The sequence below is a fragment of the Schistocerca cancellata genome, chromosome 5 (assembly GCF_023864275.1).
Source record: "Schistocerca cancellata isolate TAMUIC-IGC-003103 chromosome 5, iqSchCanc2.1, whole genome shotgun sequence".
NCBI lineage: Eukaryota > Metazoa > Arthropoda > Insecta > Orthoptera > Acrididae > Schistocerca > Schistocerca cancellata.
Genome location: NC_064630.1, coordinates 32,637,307 through 32,662,314, shown reverse-complemented (window position 1 = coordinate 32,662,314; position 25,008 = coordinate 32,637,307). Strand labels below are relative to the sequence as shown.

The window sequence follows — 25,008 nt, the reverse complement described above, 5'->3', positions numbered from 1 at the left end:
GAATCTGTTACTTGTTCTCAGATGGCAGATGCAGATGTGAAGGAGCTATGATGTTCTTAGCGAACAATGTGGTCATCCTCTTGTGTGGTGATCAGATGTTTTCATCCAGAACTGTGACAATGCAATCTTAACAGTTGGCCACAGTCGCATCCAGATGCCCCACAAATTTGGATATTGCATGACTTGACCTGCTGGCGAAACAGAGGACCACAACAAAGCACCTTTCAAGCACTGTCAAGTGCTGATACTGCTGGCCTGCATGAGTACACAGCATCTGTGTGTCCAGTTTTGAATCATTCACAGAGAACATTTCTGGCTCCGAGACCTTTCTCCTTGGCAGCTCATCACACTATTTTATTTTCTCCACAGGACTGCTAAGCCTGATATAATGTGATCATTTTAGTGTGATGTACAGGAGTGGGCCGTGCCTACTCATAATCAAGTGTGGGTATCCTTAGAGAATATTAAGGGACAGTTACCAGCCATTTCCAGTGAGGCTAGTGGATGTTCTCATTTGATATGTAACTTTGTCATTTTAAGAGACAGGACTGTAGCATTTGGATATACAGTGGGGTGGAAGAGCAATTCTTCTAGTTGTCAGGATGGTGTTCAACTCTCTGTGCTCGGCATTGTGGATTGGATGGGTTGGCAAGGAGTACAGGGGTCTGTTGGAGGTGAAGGTGGCTGCAGCAAGACAGGTGAAGTGCATGTAAACTTTTTGTTTGTCCAAAAAGCTGGAGCAGTTACAGGGGTGTGTCATCACAGAGTGGTGCAACCTGGTGTTGACTTACGATGTCCGTGTTCGATGGCTGCAGTCAGTTGTCTGTCTCACAGCCTGTGGTGGACAGAAGCTGCGCTTCGTCACTTTGGCTGGGTGGCAGTTGGTGGCTCATCGCTGCTGATAGGCCGCATGCTGAGTCGGCTGCTGGCAGTCATGGACCCCACTGCAGTGGCTGATGCTGACTGGTGAAGCTTTTAGTGCTGGGCAGTGTAGAAGTGGGGTGGCATTGCGCACCAAGCAGAGGATTTCAGCATACAGGTGGTGGGTTGATAGTGACAACAGCTGACCAGTGGATGCTGGAGTGATCCAGCAACACAGCGGGTACTGGTTACAGTCACCGGCTCGAACCTCTGCCTGATTGTACAGTTGGAATGTATATATAATGCACTGGTGACTATTTATTTGGCTGTCTGCTGGTGAAGCAATGCACCTCTGGTTGGCACAGTGCTTCATCAGCTATTTGTTACAAGATGTTGATGTAACATACAGTGCTTCTGCAGCTTGTGTCTGTTGTTAGTTATATGCCTTGTGGAAGGTAATTAGAAAACTGTGTTCTGAATTTCCTTGGTGACACTGTGTGCCACAGAATACCTCTACTATTTGGAGAAATTTGGTCCTTGAATTAAGCTTGGTGCTACTCCGAAGAGTCTTAGCTAGAACAAGCACTCAGATACAATTAGAAATGACAAGTCTCACTATAGTTTGTATAGTTCTAGTCACTGGTTCATTTGGAAAACTATGGGCAAGTCTTTTGACTTGTACAGTAGTGTATCTTATATATGTTACTACATTTGACTGTGTGGTTACTTTTGTCCAAAACATTCGTGTTTCGGTCCAGTTTTTGTAGTCTACTGACTGCTTTCTGTAACATTTTCTATGCTGTCCCACTGAGTCTCTAGTTGACAAAACACCTAACAGTCCATGACATTCACTTGTCAGTTTAGGAACAACGTTAAACCACTTCTAAAGAGATCTGAGAGACATCCTATGACATCATGAGTATATGTACCCACTCTTTCTCACTTGCTATCCTACTTAACCTTAAAAACATATATCATTTATCTTAAACAAGTGATCACACTTCTCAAAATGATCAACATCAGTGGTTTCCTACCAGACTAAATTAAACACACTGTGTTTCTACTGCACACATTACACCATCACATGTTACCTGAAAACAGAAATTTCACTTAGAAGTTCCTTTAAAATATTACCTAATTACATGCTTTAACTACAGCGAACTGCCTCCTTTATAGTTCTATATAAACTTTTTGTATGAATGAGTTCTGTGCAAACTTTTTGTATGAATGCGAAACTTTATATAATTCAACTCCTGGCATTGCTAAATGATTTCATACATGTAACATATAAACACACATGTTGAGAAGAAGTGCTTAACCTAAAATATTCACAAAAAGTAAGTAATTCATGGTAGAGGCACTGCAGCCAAATTATAATGCCTATAAGAACTGAAGAAATATCATTTAAATCTTAAACATTGTGTCATCCAGAGAAATCCAGTGTATCATGCTTCAAGAGTGCTGTGGTCCCAGTGATGTATTTAGCCACAGGCACTTTCCTAGCTGCAGCTAGTGTACCGCAATACCACTCAACACTATAATTCTTCCTCATCATAAATTCCTAATACCTAATACATTTCCCTTACACTGATTCTGAAAGTTATCTTAGGCGAATTTTCTGTGATCATGTTCACTATATGCAAGAGACATAGAGTGCTATATTGAAGACATCATGCCAACAATCACCTTTCCTCTGTGGAATACCAGTGCTTTGCTGAGCTGCTTTAAGCCAGTGTCGTATGATGTAAAGACAAAAAAGCCTCAACCATGTGATACTGTTGCAACACTTATCTACGTTTCACTTCATTGGCATTGCACCATGGTTTCAACTATCTTCTAGAAAATAGAATAAGCAGCTGGTGTGTGGTACAGAAACAGGAAAAGAAGAGAAAAGCTCTGCTCACAACTCAGGCACTCGTCTCGTATAGGGTGCCTAAAGGATGAAGTGTTCTCGGAATGCTATACAACAATTCAACCAGATAACATTAGTAGTTTTATTTCAATAAAGCAGATTGACAATAGTTAACTTTGTATTTAGAACAAGTGTTGCAAGCAATGGGCGACATGCAAACAGTAATGTTCTTCATTATAGACAAAGTCCAAACAAGCAGTGGATATGGGTAACTAATAACTATTCTCGAAGCACTGCCTGCTAGGCTGTGCATATAGTTTGTGAATACTGTCCACTAACGTGTGGCTGAGGCTGGCAGGAGCAACGCTTATATTCACTTCTTGCAGACGTCACTCATGTCGTGGCATGGTCCTTGTGAGCGGGCTATTGGCTGATGTCGCCTCACCGCCTTCTCTGGTCTTGCATTCTTTCTCTACTTTCTGGTTCTAGTGGTTATGCCAAAACATTCCAACCCCCCCCCCCCCCCCCCAAAGCGACGGACTGTTGTTGTGTAGGGAGTTTGACCTTGACCATGGCAGGGAATTCAGTAAATTGGGCTCAACATCAGGCCAGAAGCTGTGGCTGCAGGGGTTGCCAATCTTCCGGGCACACCCCATGATCCAGCCTGCGCTCTGGTGGATATGCCCCTGGAAAATGACCAGTGCCCCTCACGGCAGGTAGTGCCTAACAAAGGGACAAACCAGTCTGCCACCCTACTCCAGGCTGCTCAGCGGAACGCGCCAGAGCTTGTAGCAGCTCACTGCAACATCCAGTCTTTACCTGCACGTTACGAAGAACTTAGCCTCCTCTTCAACCAACTAAACTACCACGTAATCCTCTTATCCGAAATGTGGTTGAAACTACACATATCCTCTGCATCTTTTCATCTCCCAGGGTACACATTTCTTAGGGCAGACAGATCAAAAAAGCGAGGTGGCGAGGTCGGCGCGTATATATGAACAGATCTCAAAGCGAAAGTCTTATGTACGTCAAATCCTGCTGAAGAAAAAGAGGCTGAATTCATGTTCATTGAAATAAATATACAAAGTCAGAAATTCTTGACTGGTGTCGCGTACAAGCCGCCAAAAATAAACTCAATGAGTTCCTTCCAGTCGGAATTACATTCACTTCAGTGTCAATACGAACATGTCATCGTAGTGGGTGACTTGAACATAGACCTGCTAAGAGACATTCCCTCCGCAATAAACCTAAGAAGACTGTTTAGTTGCAATAGTATGAACATTCTTCCATTACAACCTACACACCATACGGCATACAGTCATACTCTTATAGACGTAATCGCAACGAAACAGACTGACAAAGTAAGAGATGTTGGTCAAACATCAGCCCCTGGCTTCTCAGCACATGATGTAATATTCCTGGCCTACTCTGTGCAGCCCCCTAGGATTAAATCGCGTTACATAACTTGTAGGAACATGAAACGTATTGACCTTGACGCTCTTAACAGCCGATTGCTCAGAAATCTCATGGCATCAAATAATCAGAGAACCTACAATCGACGGCAAAATTAATGAACTTCGTGGTAAACTCACTGCCCTCTATGACAAACATGCACCTGTGCGCACAATCCGTGTAAGAAAATCTCCTGCTCCATGGCTGACAGCTGAATTACGTCAAATTATGACTAATATGGATGCTGCCCACAGGCGTTTCAAGGCAGATCCGAAACCCGAGCGTTTTGAAGAATATAGAAAGCTATGGAACAGAGTGAAACAATGCATTCACAATGCTAAAATCAGGCACGCTCGCTCCCTTGTATGCAGCGATCTGACGCCCACGACTCTATGGAAGAATCTCCATAGCTTGGGGGTCAGAAAGGCAAAATCGGAAACTACTTTTCACGTGTCAGCTAACGAATTAAATGAATTCTTCTCTGCACCTCTGAATACCCGCACGGCTGATAATTACCATCCACAAGAATCCCCAAACAGGATAACTAACAACGATACCTTCCATCTAAAACATGTAACAACAAATACGGCAAGAAAAGCAATAATGAGAATCTCTTCTGATGCAATAGGCAACTACAGTATCGGTATAACCATGATTAAGAATGTTGCCGATATCTTAGTACATGCCTTAACTGACATATTTAATTTTTCCCTCGTGAACGGAATATACCCCACTGCATGGAAAAGAAGCATAATTCGACCCATCCCTAAGATCGAAAACCCACAATTACCTAGTGATTACCGACCAATTAGCATACTGCCTGCTGTTTCCAAAACACTTGAATATATTGTTCATGACCAAATCACTGAACACTTGCATGAATTCAGCCTATATGACAAATTTCAATCCGGTTTCCGTAAACATCACAGCACAAACACTGCTCTAATTAAAGTAACTGATGACCTGAAATATGCCATTGACAATCAAAAGGCAACAATATTGACGCTACTGGACTTCAGCAAAGCTTTTGACACTGTTAACTTTGACATATTGCTCAGAAAAATGCAACAGCTTAATTTCTCTGATAGTGCAATGAGATAGTTTGAAAGCTACTTAAAAGACAGACAGTCAGACAGACAGTCTGCGTAAATGAAAAATATTCCTGGGAACATGTTTCCTCGGGAGTGCCACAAGGATCAGTCTTAAGACCACTTTTGTTTTCTTTATATGTCAATGATATTTCGTCGGTTCTGTCCTCCTGTAAATATCATTTCTATACCGACGACCTCCAGCTCTACCTAAGCATCAGACCTGAAGATGTAAACACTGCAATCGCTCAGATGAATGATGATCTGTCTTCAGTAGTGACATGGGCGAAAAACGTGGGGCTTAAACTAAATGCAAAAAAGACGCAAGTAATCTTAATAGCCCATCAGAAATTAATAAGTTCAGATTTCCGCGAACGGCTACCTCCTATTCTGCTCGACGGTACTCCAATACCATATCAGAAAACAGTGAAGAACTTGGGTGTAACTTTGGATGAGCATCTCAACTGGGCGGAGAATACAGTCGCAGTGTGCCGAAAGACATCTGCTTGTCTCTATGCTCTCAAAAAGTTTCGGAACATATTTCCACAGGACTTGAAACGCCAGCTCGTGCAAGCTCTCGTTCTACCGAACCTCCACTATTGTGATGTGATTCAACAAGGCATGAGTAGTGAAAACAAAAGACGGTTAGAGCTAACCATGAATGCCTGTGTGCGTTACACCTGCAACATTCGCCGATATGATCATATTAGTGCTTCATACTCCGAGCTAGGGTGGCTGCGGCCGGACAAATTGCGTGACTACCACACTCTATGTCTACTTCACCGACTCCTCGTCGCGCAAGCACCCCAGGGCCTTGCTTCAGAGATTAAAAACCTGTCATGCCATCATAATCGAAACACGAGGTCACTCTTATTTGGTATCCTAACTGTGCCCACTCACAAAACAAAAACTTCTGCAAACTCCTTCTCAGTTGCCGCTGTCCGCCTCTGGAACAAACTGCCCCTTACCTTGCGCAAAATTCAATCTCCTGCTGCTTTTAAGAAGAAGTTGAAGCATTTCCTACTATCATCCTCATGACGTTCTCCACAAAATTAATGTACAAGGCCAATCCTCTCATCTGTCAAATAGCAAAGCTAGCGTCTCCCATCTTGCTCCTGAGATGCCTTCCTCTTCATCTATCTCTATTAGCTATGCAATCTTCTTTTCCTTTATATTTCCTTAATTATGTTTCATCATGTCTCTCTATTCTTCTCCTCCTTCACCATGAGTCTCCCTCATACTCCCTGCTGCCAGCACTCCTTTGGATAGGACAGAGGTTTCGGATTGGGAGAGAGGTTTGGCGGAAAGGTTAACTACTGAATTGGGGTGTTGTGGTTCCAGATTGTGTTGATTGGAATTTTGAGATTTTGGAGGGAATGGAGCTGGAAGTGGGAGATTGAGTAGATGGGAGAGACTGGGTTTGTGTGCAATGAGAGGAGGTTGAGGTTTGCTGGAAAGGTTGTGAAGGGTGAGTGAGTTGCCTTTCCGGAGGTGGGAAACCAGGAGATTGGATAGTTTTTTAAGGTGGAGGGTGGTATGCTGTTCTAATTTGCGGTTGGCCTGTAGGAGGATGCTCTGAACAACCGGTGTGGATGTGGGAGAGGAAAGATTGAGGACTTTTATTAAGGATATGAGTTGATGGGTGTGTTGATTGGCTGAGTGGATGTGTAGGTGAAGGATTAGGTGGGTGAGGGCAATGGATTGTTGGGTTTGGAACTGGTATAGGGACTGATGGAAAGAAGGGTTGCAGCCAGAGATGGGACCTTTAAGTGTGAGGCCTTTGGGGGTGATGCCAAATGTCAGACAAGCCTGAGAAAATAAAATATGGGAGTGTAATCTGGCTAGGGCGAAGGCATGTTTGCGGAGGGAATGTAAATAAAACTTAATGGGGTCGTTGTGGAGGTGTTGTGAGGATGACATGGTACTAGAAGGTGGAAAGTGGAACACGAGGCTGAAATGAAAATGAAAATAAATATAAAAATATATGGGGAGAGATAAAGGTAAAACTAGAAATCAAATGGAGATCTGGTGTAAAAAAGCCGAAAAAGGGTTGGTTAGAGCTGGGCTATGTTGATCCTGCGGTGAACTTGTGTAGGATCAACATAGCCCAGCTCTAACCAACCCTTTTTCGCCTTTTTTCACACCAGATCTCCATTTGATTTCTAGTTTTACCTTTATCTCTCCCCATATATTTTTATATTTATTTTCATTTTCATTTCAGCCTCGTGTTCCACTTTCCACCTTCTAGTACCATGTCATCCTCACAACACCTCCACAACGACCCCATTAAGTTTTATTTACATTCCCTCCGCAAACATGCCTTTGCCCTAGCCAGATTACACTCCCATATTTTATTTTCTCAGGCTTGTCTGACATTTGGCATCACCCCCAAAGGCCTCACACATAAAGTTCCCATCTCTGGCTGCAACCCTTCTTTCCATCAGTCCCTATACCAGTTCCAAACCCAACAATCCATTGCCCTCACCCACCTAATCCTTCACCTACACATCCACTCAGCCAATCAACACACCCATCAACTCCTATCCTTAATAAAAGTCCTCAATCTTTCCTCTCCCACATCCACACCGGTTGTTCAGAGCATCCTCCTACAGGCCAACCGCAAATTAGAACAGCATGCCACCCTCCACCTTAAAAAACTATCCAATCTCCTGGTTTCCCACCTCCGGAAAGGCAACTCACTCACCCTTCACAACCTTTCCAGCAAACCTCAACCTCCTCTCATTGCACACAAACCCAGTCTCTCCCATCTACTCAATCTCCCACTTCCAGCTCCATTCCCTCCAAAATCTCAAAATTCCAATCAACACAATCTGGAACCACAACACCCCAATTCAGTAGTTAACCTTTCCGCCAAACCTCTCTCCCAATCTGAAACCTCTGTCCTATCCAAAGGCCTCACCTTCAGCCCCACTCCCAGATTTAACCAAACAGCCCTCGTCAAAGATTTACTGTCCTACACCCGTACTCTCTGCTGGAAATATCACTTTGCCACGAAGAAAAATGATCCTAATCCTACTCCTAATGATCCAACTCCCCAAGACACTATCCAAATTGAACCATGCCTGGAACAGTTCCGTCCTCCGTCACAGCGGGACCCACCTCCTCTTCCTCAAAATCACCCTCTTCTAACCTTCCAGGAATTTCTGACTTCCAGCCTTGCCTCTCAATCCTTCTTAAAAAACCTTAATCCTACTCCCAACATCACCACTGCTGAAGCCCAGGCTATCCGTGATCTGAAGGCTCACCAATCCATCATCATTCTTCCGGCGGACAAGGGTTCCACGACTGTGGTACTTGATCGTCGGGAGTATGTGGCTGAGGGACTGCGTCAGCTTTCAGACAACACTACTTACAAAGTTTGCCATGGTAATCCCATTCCTGATGTCCAGGCGGAGCTTCAAGGAATCCTCAGAACCTTAGGCCCCCTACAAAACCTTTCACCTGACTCCATCAACCTCCTGACCCCACCAACACCCCGCACCCCTACCTTCTACCTTCTTCCCAAAATTCACAAACCCAATCATCCCGGCCGTCCCATTGTAGCTGGTTACCAAGCCCCCACAGAACGCATCTCTGCCTACGTAGATTAACACCTTCAACCCATTACATGCAGTCTCCCATCTTTCATCAAAGACACCAACCAATTTCTCGAACGCCTGGAATCCCTACCCAGTCTGTTACCCCCGGAAACCATCCTTGTAACCATTGATGCCACTTCCTTATACACAAATATTCCGCATGTCCAGGGCCTCGCTGCGATGGAGCACTTCCTTTCATGCCGATCACCTGCCGCACTACCTAAAACCTCTTTCCTCATTACCTTAGCCAGCTTCATCCTGACCCACAACTTCTTCACTTTTGAAGGCCAGACATACCAACAATTAAAGGGAACAGCCATGGGTACCAGGATGGCCCCCTCGTACGCCAACCTATTCATGGGTCGCTTAGAGGAAGCCTTCTTGGTTACCCAGGCCTGCCAACCCAAAGTTTGGTACAGATTTATTGATGACATTTTCATGATCTGGACTCACAGTGAAGAAGAACTCCAGAATTTCCTCTCCAACCTCAACTCCTTTGGTTCCATCAGATTCACCTGGTCCTACTCTAAATCCCATGCCACTTTCCTCGACGTTGACCTCCACCTGTCCAATGGCCAGCTTGACACGTCCGTCCACATCAAACCCACCAACAAGCAACAGTACCTCCATTATGACAGCTGCCACCCATTCCACATCAAACGGTCCCTTCCCTACAGCCTAGGTCTTCGTGGCAAACGAATCTGCTCCAGTCCGGAATCCTTGAACCATTACACCAACAACCTGAAAACAGCTTTTGCATCCCGTAAGTACCCTCCCGACCTGGTACAGAAGCAAATAACCAGAGCCACTTCCTCATCTCCTCAAACCCGGAACCTTCCACAGAAGAACCCCAAAAGTGCCCCACTTGTGACAGGATACTTTCCGGGACTGGATCAGATTCTGAATGTGGCTCTCCAGCAGGGATACGACTTCCTCAAATCCTGCCCTGAAATGAGATCCATCCTTCATGAAATCCTCCCCACTCCACCAAGAGTGTCTTTCCGCCGGTCACCTAACCTTCGTAACCTCTTAGTTCATCCCTATGAAATCCCCAAACCACCTTCCCTACCCTCTGGCTCCTACCCCTGTAACCGCCCCCGGTGTAAAACCTGTCCCATGCACCCTCCCACCACCACCTATTCCAGTCCTGTAACCCGGAAGGTGTACACGATCAAAGGCAGAGCCATGTGTGAAAGCACCCACGTGATTTACCAACTGACCTGCCTACACTGTGAAGCGTTCTATGTGGGAATGACCAGCAACAAACTGTCCATTCACATGAATGGACACAGGCAGACAGTGTTTGTTGGTAATGAGGATCACCCTGAGGCTAAACATGCCTTGGTGCACGGCCAGCACATCTTGGCACAGTGTTACACCGTCCGGGTTATCTGGATACTTCCCACTAACACCAACCTGTCAGAACTCCGGAGATGGGAACTTGCCCTTCAGCATATCCTCTCTTCTCGCTATCCGCCAGGCCTCAATCTCCGCTAATTTCTAATTTCAATCTGCCGCCGCTATACCTCACCTGTCTTTCAACATCATCTTTGCCTCTGTACTTCCGTGCCGACTGACATCTCTGCCCAAACTCTTTGCCTTTACAAATGTCTGCTTGTGTCTGTGTATATGCGGATGGATATGTGTGTGTGTGCGAGTGTATACCCGTCCTTTTTCCCCCCAAAGGTAAGTCTTTCCGCTCCCGGGACTGGAATGACTCCTTGCCCTCTCCCTTAAAACCCACATCCTTTCGTCTTTCCCTCTCCTTCCCTCTTTCCTGATGAGGCAACAGTTTGTTGCGAAAGCTTGAATTTTCTGTGTATGTTTGTGTTTGTTTGTGTGTCTATCGACCTGCCAGCGCTTTTGTTTGGTAAGTCTCATCATCTTTCTTTATATATATATATATATATATATATATATATATATATATATATATATATATATATATATATATATATGGTTATAATAGAAGGAAACATTCCACGAAGGAAAAATATATCTAAAAACAAAGATGATGTGACTTACCTACACTGTGATGCATTCTATGTGGGAATGACCAGCAACAAACTGTCCATTCGCAGGAATGGACACAGGCAGACAGTGTTTGTTGGTAATGAGGATCACCCTGTGGCTAAACATGCCTTGGTGCACGGCCAGCACATCTTGGCGCAGTGTTACACCGTCCGGGTTATCTGGATACTTCCCACCAACACCAACCTATCCGAACTCCGGAGATGGGAACTTGCTCTTCAATATATCCTCTCTTCCCGTCATCCACCAGGCCTCAATCTCCGCTACTTTAAAGTTGCCGCCACTCATACCTCACCTGTCATTCAACAACATCTTTGCCTCTGCACTTCTGCCTTGACTGTCATCTCTGCCCAAACTCTTTGTCTTTAATATGTCTGCTTGTGTCTGTATATGTGTGGATGGATATGTGTATGTGTGCGAGTGTATACCCATCCCTTTTTCCCCCTAAGGTAAGTCTTTCCGCTCCCGGGACTGGAATGACTCCCTTAAAACCCACATCCTTTCGTCTTTCCCTCTCCTTCCCTCTTACCTGATGAGGCAACAGTTTGTTGCGAAAGCTTGAATTTTGTGTGTATGTTTGTGTTGGTTTGTGTGTCTGTCGACCTGCCAGCACTTTCATTTGGTAAGTCACATCATCTTTGTTTTTAGGTATATTTTTCCTACGTGGAATGTTTCCTTCTATTATAGAAGGAAACATTCCACGAAGGAAAAATATTCCTAAAAACAAAGATGATGTGACTTACCAAATGAAAGTGCTGGCAGGTCGACAGACACACAAACGAACACAAACATACACACAAAATTCAAGCTTTCGCAACAAACTGTTGCCTCATCAGGAAAGAGGGAAGGAGAGGGAAAGGTGAAAGGATGTGGGTTTTAAGGGAGAGGGTAAGGAGTCATTCCAGTCCCGGGAGCGGAAAGACTTACCTTAGGGGGAAAAAAGGACGGGTATACACTCGCGCACACACACATATCCATCCACACATATACAGACACAAGCAGACATATTTAAAGACAAAGTATATATATATATATATATATATATATATATATATATATATATATATATATAAAGCTGAAATAACAATACTAATAGTATGAATATATATACAATACATCACTTGTTTCTATTAAAAAATTCGCCAGTGGAGTAGAAGGAGTTGGCCACTAGTAAGTCTTTCAGGCTCCTTTTAAACTGATCTTTATTTGTAACTAAATTTTTTCTGTTTGCTGGCAAGTTATTGAAGATGAGTGTTCCTGAGTAGTGGACCCCTTTTTGAACTAAAGTAAGTGCTTTTAAGTCCTTGTGCAGATCATTTTTGTTCCTGTTATTTTGTGTATGAACTGAGCTGTCTGTTGGAAAAAGAGATATATTATTTAGGACAAATTTCATTAAGGAGTAAATGTACTGAGAGGCAATAGTTAGTATACCCATTTCTTTGAAGGGGTTTCTACAGGACGTTCGTGAATTTACTCCACAAATAATACGTGTTACATGCTTTTGGACGCTGAAAACTTTTGTTTGACTTGAAGAGTTACCCCAAAATATTATACCATATGACATTATGGAATGAAAGTAGGCAAAGTATGTGAGCTTTTTCATTTTTACGTCACCTATGTCTGCTAATACTCGAATTGCAAATATAGATTTGTTAAGGCGTTTCTACAGTTCTGTGGTGTGCTCCTCCCAGCTGAATTTATTATCAAGTTGTAATCCCAGGAATTTAAGACTGTCAACCTCTTCTATCTGCTCTTCTTCATACTTTAGGCATATGCTTGGTGGAAACCTCTTACAGGTTCTGAATAGCATATAGTGAGTCTTTTCGAAGTTTAATGTCAGTGAGTTGGCTTTAAACCATTTATTAATATCCATGAAAATATCATTAGCAGACCTTTCTAGAACTACACTCGACATACTATTTATTACAATACTTGCGTCATCTGCAAACAACAAGAACTCTGCTTCTGACAGTGTAACTGATGAGAGATCATTAATGTACACAAGAAAAAGCAATGGCCCTAAGATGGATCCTTGTGGGACACCACATGTAATTTCTTCCCATTCTGATGATGACTGATGACTAGTCCCTTGCACTGACACCCTTTGTTTCCTGTTAGCGAGGTATGACTTGAATCACTTTGCAGCACTGCCCATGACACCATAGAATTCTAATTTATTTAAAAGGATGTTGTGGTTCACACACTCGAACGCCTTTGACAAATCACAGAAAATACCTGCTGCTTGTAACTTGTTATTTAATGAATTAAGTACATTTTCACTGGAGGTGTAAATAGCCTTCTCGATATCAGAACCCTTCAGAAATCCAAACTGTGTACTTGATAATATGTTATTTGTGGTCAGATGGCTGAGAAGCTGCCTGTACATTAGTTTTTCTAAAATTTTTGAGAATGCTGGCAAAAGTGAAATCTGTCTGTAGTTTGATGGTATCTCTTTATCGCCTTTCTTGAATAGAGGCTTAACATCTGCATATTTTAGCCAGTCAGGAAATGTCCCAGTTATAATTGACTGGTTACACAAGTAACTCAGAATTGTACTAAATTCACAAGAACATGCCTTAATTACCTTTGTTGATATTTCATTGTAACCACTAGAATGCTTTGTTTTTAAAGATTTTATTATGGAAGTTATTTCTTTTGGTGAAGTGAGTGACATATTCATGTACCTGAAGCTATTTGTAAAGGCTAGTTTCAGATATTCAAGGGTATTATTTACTGATCCTGACAATCCCATTCTATCAGTAACGGATATAAAGTACTTGCTGAATGGATTTGCCACACTATGCCCATTGGTTACTAATGTGTCATCTACCCTTAGTGCTATTTGCTCCTGTTCCTTGCTGGTTCTACCAGTCTCGTCTTTCACTATATCCCATATTGTTTTTATTTTGTTCCCTGACTTTGCTATCTTCTTCTCGTAGTGCATTTGTTTAGATGTCTGAATTCCTTTTTTTTTTAAATATTTTACAGTATTCCTTGTATTTAGCTAAATCATCAGCATTGGAGTTATTCTTGGTCGACAGATACATTTTCCTTTTTGTCTTACGGGAAGTCTTTATTTCTTGTGTAATCCATGGTTTTATGATAGACTTCTGTTTAATTTGAGTAACCTTTAGAGGAAAACAGTTTTCAAACATGGTACTGACATTGTTCATTAATGTGTTATACACTCCTGGAAATGGAAAAAAGAACACATTGACACCGGTGTGTCAGACCCACCATACTTGCTCCGGACACTGCGAGAGGGCTGTACAAGCAATGATCACACGCACGGCACAGCGGACACACCAGGAACCGCTGTGTTGGCCGTCAAATGGCGCCAGCTGCGCAGCATTTGTGCACCGCCGCCGTCAGTGTCAGCCAGTTTGCCGTGGCATACGGAGCTCCATCGCAGTCTTTAACACTGGTAGCAGGCCGCGACAGCATGGACGTGAACCGTATGTGCAGTTGACGGACTTTGAGCGAGGGCGTATAGTGGGCATGCGGGAGGCCGGGTGGACGTACCGCCGAATTGCTCAACACGTGGGGCGTGAGGTCTCCACAGTACATCGATGTTGTCGCCAGTGGTCGGCGGAAGGTGCACGTGCCCGTCGACCTGGGACCGGACCGCAGCGACGCATGGATGCACGCCAAGATCGTAGGATCCTACGCAGTGCCGTAGGGAACCACACCGCCACTTCCCAGCAAATTAGGGACACTGTTGCTCCTGGGGTATCGGCGAGGACCATTCGCAACCGTCTCCATGAAGCTGGGCTACGGTCCCGCACACCGTTAGGCCGTCTTCCGCTCACGCCCCAACATCGTGCAGCCCGCCTCCAGTGGTGTCGCGACAGGCGTGAATGGAGAGACGAATGGAGACGTGTCGTCTTCAGCGATGAGAGTTGCTTCTGCCTTGGTGCCAATGATGGTCGTATGCGTGTTTGGCGCCGTGCAGGTGAGCGCCACAATCAGGACTGTATATGACCGAGGCACACAGGGCCAACACCCGGCATCATGGTGTGGGGAGCGATCTCCTACACTGGCCATACACCACTGGTGATCGTCGAGGGGACACTGAATAGTGCACGGTACATCCAAACCGTCATCGAACCCATCGTTCTACCATTCCTAGACCGGCAAGGGAACTTGCTGTTCCAACAGGACAATGCACGTCCGCATGTATCCCGTGCCACCCAACGTGCTCTAGAAGGTGTAAGTCAACTACCCTGGCCAGCAAGATCTCCAGATCTGTCCCCCATTGAGCATGTTTGGGACTGGATGAAGCGTCGTCTCACGCGGTCTGCACGTCCAGCACGAACGCTGGTCCAACTGAGGCGCCAGGTGGAAATGGCATGGTAAGCCGTTCCACAGGACTACATCCAGCATATCTACGATCGTCTCCATGGGAGAATAGCAGCCTGCATTGCTGCGAAAGGTGGATATACACTGTACTAGTGCCGACATTGTGCATGCTCTGTTGCCTGTGTCTATGTGCCTGTGGTTCTGTCAGTGTGATCATGTGATGTATCTGACCCCAGGAATGTGTCAATAAAGTTTCCCCTTCCTGGGACAATGAATTCACGGTGTTCTTATTTCAATTTCCAGGAGTGTATTTTTCGTTCATGTCATGAGCACTATAAACATCTTTCCAGTTCATATCTTTGAGCAGTTTTCTAAAACACTCAATTTTTGGTTGATTGACTACTTCCCTGTACTCAGATTTAGCAGTCTTGATAATCTGCTTAGAATTTACATCTAAAACAAGGAGCTGCATGTCATGATCTGATAGTCCATTTATAAAAGGTTTTATGATATGATTTTGTTCCTTTGATTTGTCTTTAAAAATGTTATCAATGGCTGTCCTTGGGGATTTAGTTATCCTAGTTGGAAAGTTTACAGTGTGAGTTAGATTGAAAGACAACATTACTAACTGCAGTAAATGTTTACTGGAAGATTGCATTAGAAAATCTGTATTAAAGTCACCAGCAATCAAAATTTCTTTGTTTCTTACTGTTAAATAACTCAAAAGAGCTTCTAGATGATTTATGAATAGATTATAATTTCCTGCAGGTGCTCGGTAAATAGTTACTATTATATATGATCTGTTATGGAACTCTACTTCTGTTGCACATGCTTCTAGATGCTGCTCTAAACAGAATTTATTAATGTCAATGTTCTTGAATTTATGGCAGTTTTTAATAAATGTGGCAACTCCTCCTCCATCCATATCTACTCTGCAGAAGTAGGAGGCTAGCTTAAATCTTGAAATGTCTAACATATCTATACCAGTGGTCACTTGATGTTCAGAGAGGATGTTCAGAGAGGCAGATTATGTCAATTTGGTTAGATAAATTCATTTCATCAATACAAATAAGTAGTTCATCAACTTTATTTCTGAGTCCCGGAATGTTCTGGTGTAATAAAGATAACTGATACGGCATACTAATGGGATTAAAACTGCTTTGGTGAAGATGAACTGGCAGTTTCTGATTACTTTCTGTAAAATGCTGTTTAAATGGAGGCTGTATGCTAAAATCTGACTCCTGTTCATCTGTTTTCTCGAACTGAGTGTGTCTGCCAATCTCTCTTAAAACTCGTTTTCTTTCCCCCTTCCCTATCCTAAAAAAGGCATACCTCTGACACCTGTGACCACTGGTATTTTAACACTTGTGACAGTGTCTCCCCCTTACATTTTCTGCGATCAACCCAGACAGTTTTCCTTTCCCTTTCCTATTGAGGTGAAGGCCATGCCTAGTGTAGTCCCACCAATCGATAGATTGATAGCATCCATAGGAATCAAACCAATATGGGACCCTATATCCGTCCTAAGCAGCTTGAAGGTCCTGACAAAACATTTCACTTCGCCGTTTGACTGTGGGTGGAACTGTGCACTAGTTACATGCTGTATGCCATCATGTTCACAGAATATTTCAAATTGATTTGATGTGAACTGAGGGCTGTTGTCTGACACCATTACTTCAGGTAAACCTTCGAGGCAAAAAATCGATGACAACACCTGAATCGTGCTACGTGACTTCATCGAGTTCATTGGCAGAGAAAAAGAAAACTTTCTGTATGAGTCAATCACTATCAGTCAGCAAGTTTTCCAAAAAGGTCCCACAAAGTCTGTGTATACATTGCCATTTTCCACAAATGCATGACACCATGACATCATATGTTCTATTTGGGTGGCCATACCTTGCCAGGAACATTGTCGATGCACTAACTGTTTCGTATGAACAATCCCCCCCATGCCCTTGGTGTAGTAACTGCAACACTTCTTTTTGCAAAGCTTTAGGGATCAACACATGTGACTGTCCACTGTCATTTTGTACAATAATTACACCTTTCTGTACAGCAAGGCTATGCTGATGAGCAAAGTATTGGCACAATACACAGTTCTTTATGCTATGCAAGGAACGAGGCCAAGATGTGCGAATGTATGTTAGCAAACTGTTCAAATCAAGATCAGCTTCCGTGGCCTGTGCAATTTTCTTATAATTCAGCGGAAAAGACTGAAGCAATTCAGAATACTGAGCATTGATGTGACAACAAGAGGCAGCAGAAGTGTCAAAGTCTGTGTCAGGGCCAATCGGAAAGCATGAAAGTGCATCTGTATTACCATGTTGAGCTGTCAGGCAATACACAATCTCATACTGGTATTGAGACAACAATAAAGCCCATCCTTGCAATTTTTGGGCAGGTTGTACAGGAACCGGTTTCATCAGATGAAACAAAGATTGCAAAAGTGTGTGATCCATTATTGTGGTCTTCAGTCCTGAGACTGGTTTGATGCAGCTCTCCATGCTACTCTATCCTGTGCAAGCCTCTTCATCTCCCAGTACCTACTGCAACCTACTTCTGAATCTGTTAAGTGTATTCATCTCTTGGTCTTCCTCTACGATTTTTGCACTCCACGCTGCCCTCCAATACTAAATTGGTGATCCCTTGATGCCTCAGAACGTGTCCTACCAACTGATCCCTTCTTCTAGTCAAGTTGTGCCACAAACTCCTCTTCTCCACAATTCTATTCAATACCTCCTCATTAGTTATGTGATCTACCCATCTAATCTTCAGAATTCTTCTGTAGCACCACATTTCGAAAGCTTCTATTCTCTTCTTGTCCAAACTATTTATCATCCATGTTTCACTACCATACATGGCTACACTCCATACAAATACTTTCAGAAATGACTTCCTGACACTTAAATCTATACTCGATGTTAACAAATGTCTCTTCTTCCGAAACGCTTTCCTTGCCATTGCCAGTCTACATTTTATATCCTCTCTACTTCGACCATCATCAGTTATTTTGCTCCCCAAATAGCAAAACTCCTTTACTACTTTAAGTGCCCCATTTCCTAATCTAATTCCCTCAGCATCACCCGACTTAATTTGACTACATTCCATTATCCTCATTTTGCTTTTGTTGATGTTCATCTTATATCCTCCTTTCAAGACACTGTCCATTCTGTTCAACTGCTCTTCCAAGTCCTTTGCTGTCTCTGACAGAATTACAATGTCATCGGCGAACCTCAAAGTTTTTATTTCTTCTGCATGGATTTTAATACCTACTCCGAATTTTTCTTTTGTTTCCTTCACTGCTTGCTCAATATACAGATTGAATAACATCGGGGAGAGACTACAACCCTGTCTCACTCCCTTTCCAACCACTGCCTCCCTTTCATGTCCCTCGACTCTTATAACTGCCATCTGCTTTCTGTACAAATTGTAAATAGCCTTTTGCTCACTGTATTTTACACCTGCCACCTTCAGAATTTGAAAGAGAGTATTCCAGTCAACATTGTCAAAAGCTTTCTCTAAGTTTACAAATGCTAGAAATGTAGGTTTGCCTTTCCTTAATCTTTCATCTAAAATAAGTCGTAGGGTCATTATTGCCTCACGTGTTCCCATATTTCTACGGAATCCAAACTGATCTTCCCCGAGGTCGGCTTCTACCAGTTTTTCCATTCGTCCGTAAAGAATTCGCATTAGTATTTTGCAGCTGTGACTTATTAAACTGATAGTTCAGTAATTTTCACATTTGTCAACACCTGCTTTCTTTGGGATTGGAATTATTATATTTTTCTTGAAGTCTGAGGGTATTTCGCCTGTTTCATACATCTTGCTCACCAGATGGTAGAGTTTTGTCAGGACTGGCTCTCCCAAGGACGTCAGTAGTTCTAATGCAATGTTGTCTACTCCCGGGGCCTTGTTTCAACTCAGGTCTTTCAGTGCTCTGTCAAACTCTTCACGCCGCATCATATCTCCCATTTCATCTTCATCTACATCCTCTTCCATTTCCATAATATTGTCCTCAAGTACATCGCCCTTGTATAGACCCTCTATATACTCCTTCCACCTTTCTGCTTTCCCTTCTTTGCTTAGAGCTGGGCTTCCATCTGAGCTCTTGATATTCATACAAGTGCCTCTCTTTTCTCCAAAGGTCTCTCTAATTTTCCTGTAGGCAGTATCTATCTTACCCCTAGCGAGATAAGCCTCTACATCCTTACATTTGTCCTCCAGCCATCCCTGCTTAGCCATTTTGCACTTCCTGTTGATCTCATTTTTGAGATGTTTGTATTCCTTTTTGCCTGCTTCATTTACTGCATTTTTATATTTTCTCCTTTCATAAATTAAATTCAATATTTCTTCTGTTACCCAAGGATTTCTACTATCCCTTGTCTTTTTACCTACTTGATCCTCTGCTGCCTTCACTACTTCATCCCTCAAAGCTACCCATTCTTCTTCTACTGTATTTCTTTCCCCCATTCCTGTCAGTTGTTCCCTTATGCTCTCCCTGAAACTCTGTACAACCTCTGGTTTAGTCAGTTTATCTAGGTCCCATCTCCTTAAATTCCCACCTTTTTGCAGTTTCTTCAGTTTTAATCTACCCGGTCATAACCAATAGATTGTGGTCAGAGTTCACATCTGCCCCTGGAAATGTCTTACAATTTAAAACCTGGTTCCTAAATCTCTGTCTTACCATTATATAATCTATCTGATATCTTCTAGTATCTCCGGGATTCTTCCATGTATACAACCTTCTTTTATGATTCTTGAACCACATGTTAGCTATGATTAAGTTATGCTCTGTGCAAAATTCTACCAGACGGCTTCCTCTTTCATTTCTCTCCCCCAATCCATATTCATCCACTATGTTTTGTTCTCTCCGTTTTCCTACTCTCGAATTCCAGTCACCCATGACTATTAAATTTTCATCTCCCTTCACTACGTGAATAATTTCTTTTATCTCATCATACATATCATCAATTTCTTCGTCTTCTGCAGAGCTAGTTGGCATATAAACTTGTACTACTGTAGTAGGCATAGGCTTCGTGTCTGCCTTGGCCACAATAATGCGTTCACTACGCTGTTTGTAGTAGCTTACTCCTATTTTTTTATTCATTATTAAACCTACTCCTGCATTACCCCTATTTGATTTTGTATTTATAAGCCTGTATTCACCTGAGCAAAGGTCTTGTTCCTCCTGCCACCGAACTTCACTAAATCCCACTATATCTAACTTCAACCTATCCATTTCCCTTTTTAAATTTTCTAACCTAACTGCCCGATTAAGGGATCTGACATTTCACGCTCCGATCCGTAGAACACCAGTTTTCTTTCTCCTGATAATGACGTGATCCATTACTAAGTTGAATTTTCTGCCATACAAACAGTGGTGAAATTTGGTGACACCATATGTAATAGCCAAAGTCTCTTTCTCAATTTGTAAATAATTACACAAAGCTTTGGACAACACTTTTGATGCTAAAGTGATAGGCCTGTCTTTATCACCAATTCTGTGTAAAATCACTGCACTGATTCTGTAAGAGGAAGCATCTACTTGCAGTACAACTGGCTTTTCAGGATCAAAGTGAACTAAGCATCAATCACTGAGCAATGCATCTTTAAGTTTCTGAAAAGCTACTTGGCTCTCATCTGTCCAAACAAAGGGGACATGTGATGCAATGGAGCCATGATTTGTGCAGCATTTGGTGTGAACTGAATATAATAGTTTATTTTAACTAATGCTGGCTGCAATTCTGTGGTACTGCAAGGAACTGACAAATCTCGTATGGCTAACAAATGGGACTGACGAGGTTGTACAACTTGACTGTTGATGATATGACCAAGATATTGCAACATAGGCTTAAAAAAATCACTCTTGTCCAGCCTCCGCTTTAGTCCTGCATCAGACAAAACACAAAACAAAGCATGTAAAATTGTAATTTGTTCTTCAGGTGTATGATCTGCTACAACAATATCATCCAAGCAGTTTGAACAGTTTGGCATTTGTGCAGTCAGCAGTTCCAAATACCGTTGGAAAATGGAGGGTGTGGAAGCACTGGCAAAAGGCAAACACAAATATTTAAACAAGCCCAAATGGTTATTTACTACACACACTTTTTGAGATTCTTCCTCGGGCGGTATTTGAAGATACGCGCCACACAAATCAATTTTTGAAAAGTAGCATCCAGCACCTTATCTGTCCATGAGATCCTCTGGGTGTGGCAATGGATAAGTATCAATGACAGTTTGTGGGTTGACTATAGAGTTAAAGTCAACACAGAGACGAATGCGACCTGAGGGTCTGAGAAGCAAAACCAGTGGACTTGCCCATTGGCTAGCTGATATGGGCACAATAACTCCGTTATCTTGCAATTCTTTATGTTCAGGAGCGACTTTGTCCCATAATGCAATGGGAACAGTTCTGGTCCTGCAAAAGTTTGGCTGAGCATTGTCATTTAGTGTAATACGTGCAATAAAATTGTTGGCTTTGCCTAAACCTTCAGAAAAGAGTTGCAGGAATTCTTTTAGAAAGCTAGCTACACTGTCTTTTGCTTTGACTGGAGACACTGACAACACATTATCCCGGATGTTAAATCCAAACAAATCAAAAGAATCAAGACCAAATATGTTCTCACACTTCACGTGATTATAGCACTGTAAAAGTCACTGTCCATGTATGTGAGCGATACATGGCAGCAAAGTACACATTCTGAAAATGGGAATGTTTTGTCCATTATAAACTGAGTTGCATGCTAGTTTTAGGCAGGCATGGGGAGCCTAGCAATTCATAGGTGTGATGATTGAACAATGTGACAGAAGCACCCGTGTCTAACTGAAATTTCCCATGTTTCCCACAAATAAGTAAATGAACAAAAAGTTTGTTTGACTGGCGTATCACTGTAGAAACCGCACACTTGCTGGTTTTGCTCATGCCTGTTTCAGACTGTGAATATACTGCATTAATGACATGGGCCTTGTGACTAGATTTTTATGAGTGGGCCAAATTCTTAAGTTTGTTCCATTGCAAACATACGGACTGCATATGTCCTTTCCTACCACAAGTGTAACACTGAACCTGTTGGGAGGGGTAGTCTTGGCGTTCGTGCTGTGAATAACACCTAGGGCAGGAATTAATTCTGTTCGCCTGTGTAGCCACCTGTTGAGTGAACTGCTTACGTGGCTTGGAAGGTTGTTTACTCAGCATGGCTAGCACACACTGCCAGTGTGGAATTGGGTGGTTGCAAGCAAGGGACTCAACCCAACAAACAACAAATAGCTGGCTGCTCAAATGTGTGAGCTGACAAGGCACCGGAAACATACTGATCCAACATTTGCACTACCTGCTGAAATGAGGGATCAGACTGTTTCAAAATTTGTTCTCTGAGTTTGACATCAGGTACATTGTACACGATCACATCACGCAACATAACATCTGAATGTAAAGCACCACAAGCACATTTAAATTTACATTTCCTTTTCATACCCTGCAAATCTGCTAGCCACTCACGATAAGTTTGTTCAGACCATTTTTTGCAATTAAAGAATTGATACCTAGCTGCTACCACGTTCACTTGTTGGTCATAATAGTTAGTTAGTGAAGCAATAACCTGGTTGTAACTAGGTTCACTCGGAATGGCATACGAAAGAGTTTTTGAATTAATCTGAACACTGAACTTCCTACCGTGAATAATGGATAGGGAAGTTTCACAGTTCCTGCAACACTGTGGGCTATTAAGTGTGCCTTAAATTGGTGTAACCACTCGAGCTGTTCTTCTTGTTGTTCACAAAACTGTCGAAAAGGTGGTATAACAGCTGTAGTAGGTAGTGCTTGTTCTTTCGGGCACACAGCGTTGGCTAGTAGCTCCTGCACCATGTTGAGCAGTGTAGATATTTGCTGCTTCTGAAACTGAAACATCTGCATTAGCTGTGTGGCATCTAATGTTTGCAGCTGCAGCACCTGAGCATGGGGCGGGACAGGTGAGGTTGGCATGTTGGAAGGCACAAATGCAACAAAGAGACTAAGTAAGCAAGTAAAATTAGGACACAAGCAAAAACAAAATTCTGCAATGCCCACCTGAAAACACTTATTTGCAGTAACAACGAGAAACTGTTAAAGCAATATGTGCCCCTGCAAAGTAACGACAAGAGAGAATTAAATCACAAGCAAAAAAGAAATTCCATAGCCATCGGCACAGAGTTTGGTTGGAAGTCCTTGTGCCCAAAATGTGGAGTCTTGCCCACCCGTCTCGTATTGGGAGCTCAAAGGATGCTGTGTTCTCGGAATGCTATCCAACAGTTCAAGCAAATAACATTAGTAGTTTTATTTCAATAAAGCAGACTGACAGTAGTTAACTTTGTATTTAGAACAAGTGTTGCAAGTGGTGGGTGACATGGAAACAGTAATGTTCTTCCCTATAGACAAAGTCCAAACAAGTAATGGATATTGGTCACTAATAACTATTCTTGTAGCACTCTCTGCTAGGTCATGCCAATACTCTGCAAATACTGTCCACTAATGTCTGGCCGAGGCTGGCAGGAGTGGCACTTTTATTTACTTCTTGCAGGGGTCGCTCCTGTCGTGGCGCGGTCCTTGCCAGGGGCTGTCGGCCGACGTTGCCTCACCGCCTTCTCTGGTCTTGTGTTCTTCCTCTTTGTTCCAATGCTTGTGGTTATGCTAGAACACTGTGGATGTCAAACCATATATCTACTAGCTTGGATCCTTCACCAACTCCTAAGCTTATAACTTACATGAGAACATTAAATTAAATCTGATTGTCTTTTACCATTTATATAACTATGTAGCCCTCTTCTACTTACACTTGTCTATAACTTGCCAAAATACATTTGCCTTCATTTCCAACCTATACTGCACAGAAAGGGGAAAAGAAGGATGGAACCAAAACCAGGAGAAATGGAAACATAGATCCCATGAGTGGTTATAATAAACATGTCCTACTACTCACTTGCATTGCTTAGGTCATAGCATCCTTGCCAATCCCATTTCTAACTCTGAATGTAGAGGTACGGAGCGTGTTAATGCCTGCTGTCGATGGGAGGTAATGTTATAATACTTGCCAGTGTGGCGTACAGCTCTACACCTCTGGTCTTGTGGATTTGACGGACTGGCGAGGACAGGCAACTTGCATGAAAACTCTTTATTACCCCAGCAAGCTACAACAGCTAGAGGGGCATGCTAAAACCCAGTGAGTACCATCAATTCGCGGTGACTGTGTCTCGTGGGTCTCCTCAGGCACAGGTATCGCGGTCTGTGGCAAAGCGACACTACGCTGTGGCCTGTTGGCAGGGTGGCAGCGTGGTAGCTCAGTGGTGTTGAAACACCAGATGCTGAGTTGGCTTCCAATGATCGTGGGTGCAGCAGTGCTGCCTGGCACTGGCCGGCGAAGCCTGCAGTGTTAGGCAGAGTAGAGCTCGGGCGGCACAGCACCCCAAACTTAGGACCTCAGCGTACAAGTGGTAGGCCGGTGGTGCTCACTGCTGACCGATGGATGCTGGAGCAGTCCGGCATCACAGCAGCTGCTGTTACAGTCGTTGGCTCAAAGCTCCATCTGGTGGTTCAGTTGGTGCATATAAATAATACTGTCGTGACTGTTTGTCTGTAAGGTAGCAAAGGAATGCACTCAAGAGCCTTGCCACATGGCGATGTAACTTGTGACACTTCTGCAGCTCGGCTATTTTGTCAGCTACATATTTTTCAGATGGTAATTGGAATAGCATGTTCCAAATTTCCTTGGCATGGTGGTTTGCATAACAGAAAGAAAAAATGTATTACCTAGATTGTTGCAAGAGGGAAGTCTCGGGTTGATGCTTTTTAGCT

General features: G+C 43.0%; 1 protein-coding gene across 1 annotated transcript in view; it reads left to right on the top strand.

Annotated features, from left to right (window-relative positions):
• Positions 1-25,008, top strand: part of LOC126188348 (dynein regulatory complex subunit 7) — a 413,925-nt gene that overhangs the window by 120,241 nt on the left and 268,676 nt on the right. The window lies entirely within an intron of this gene.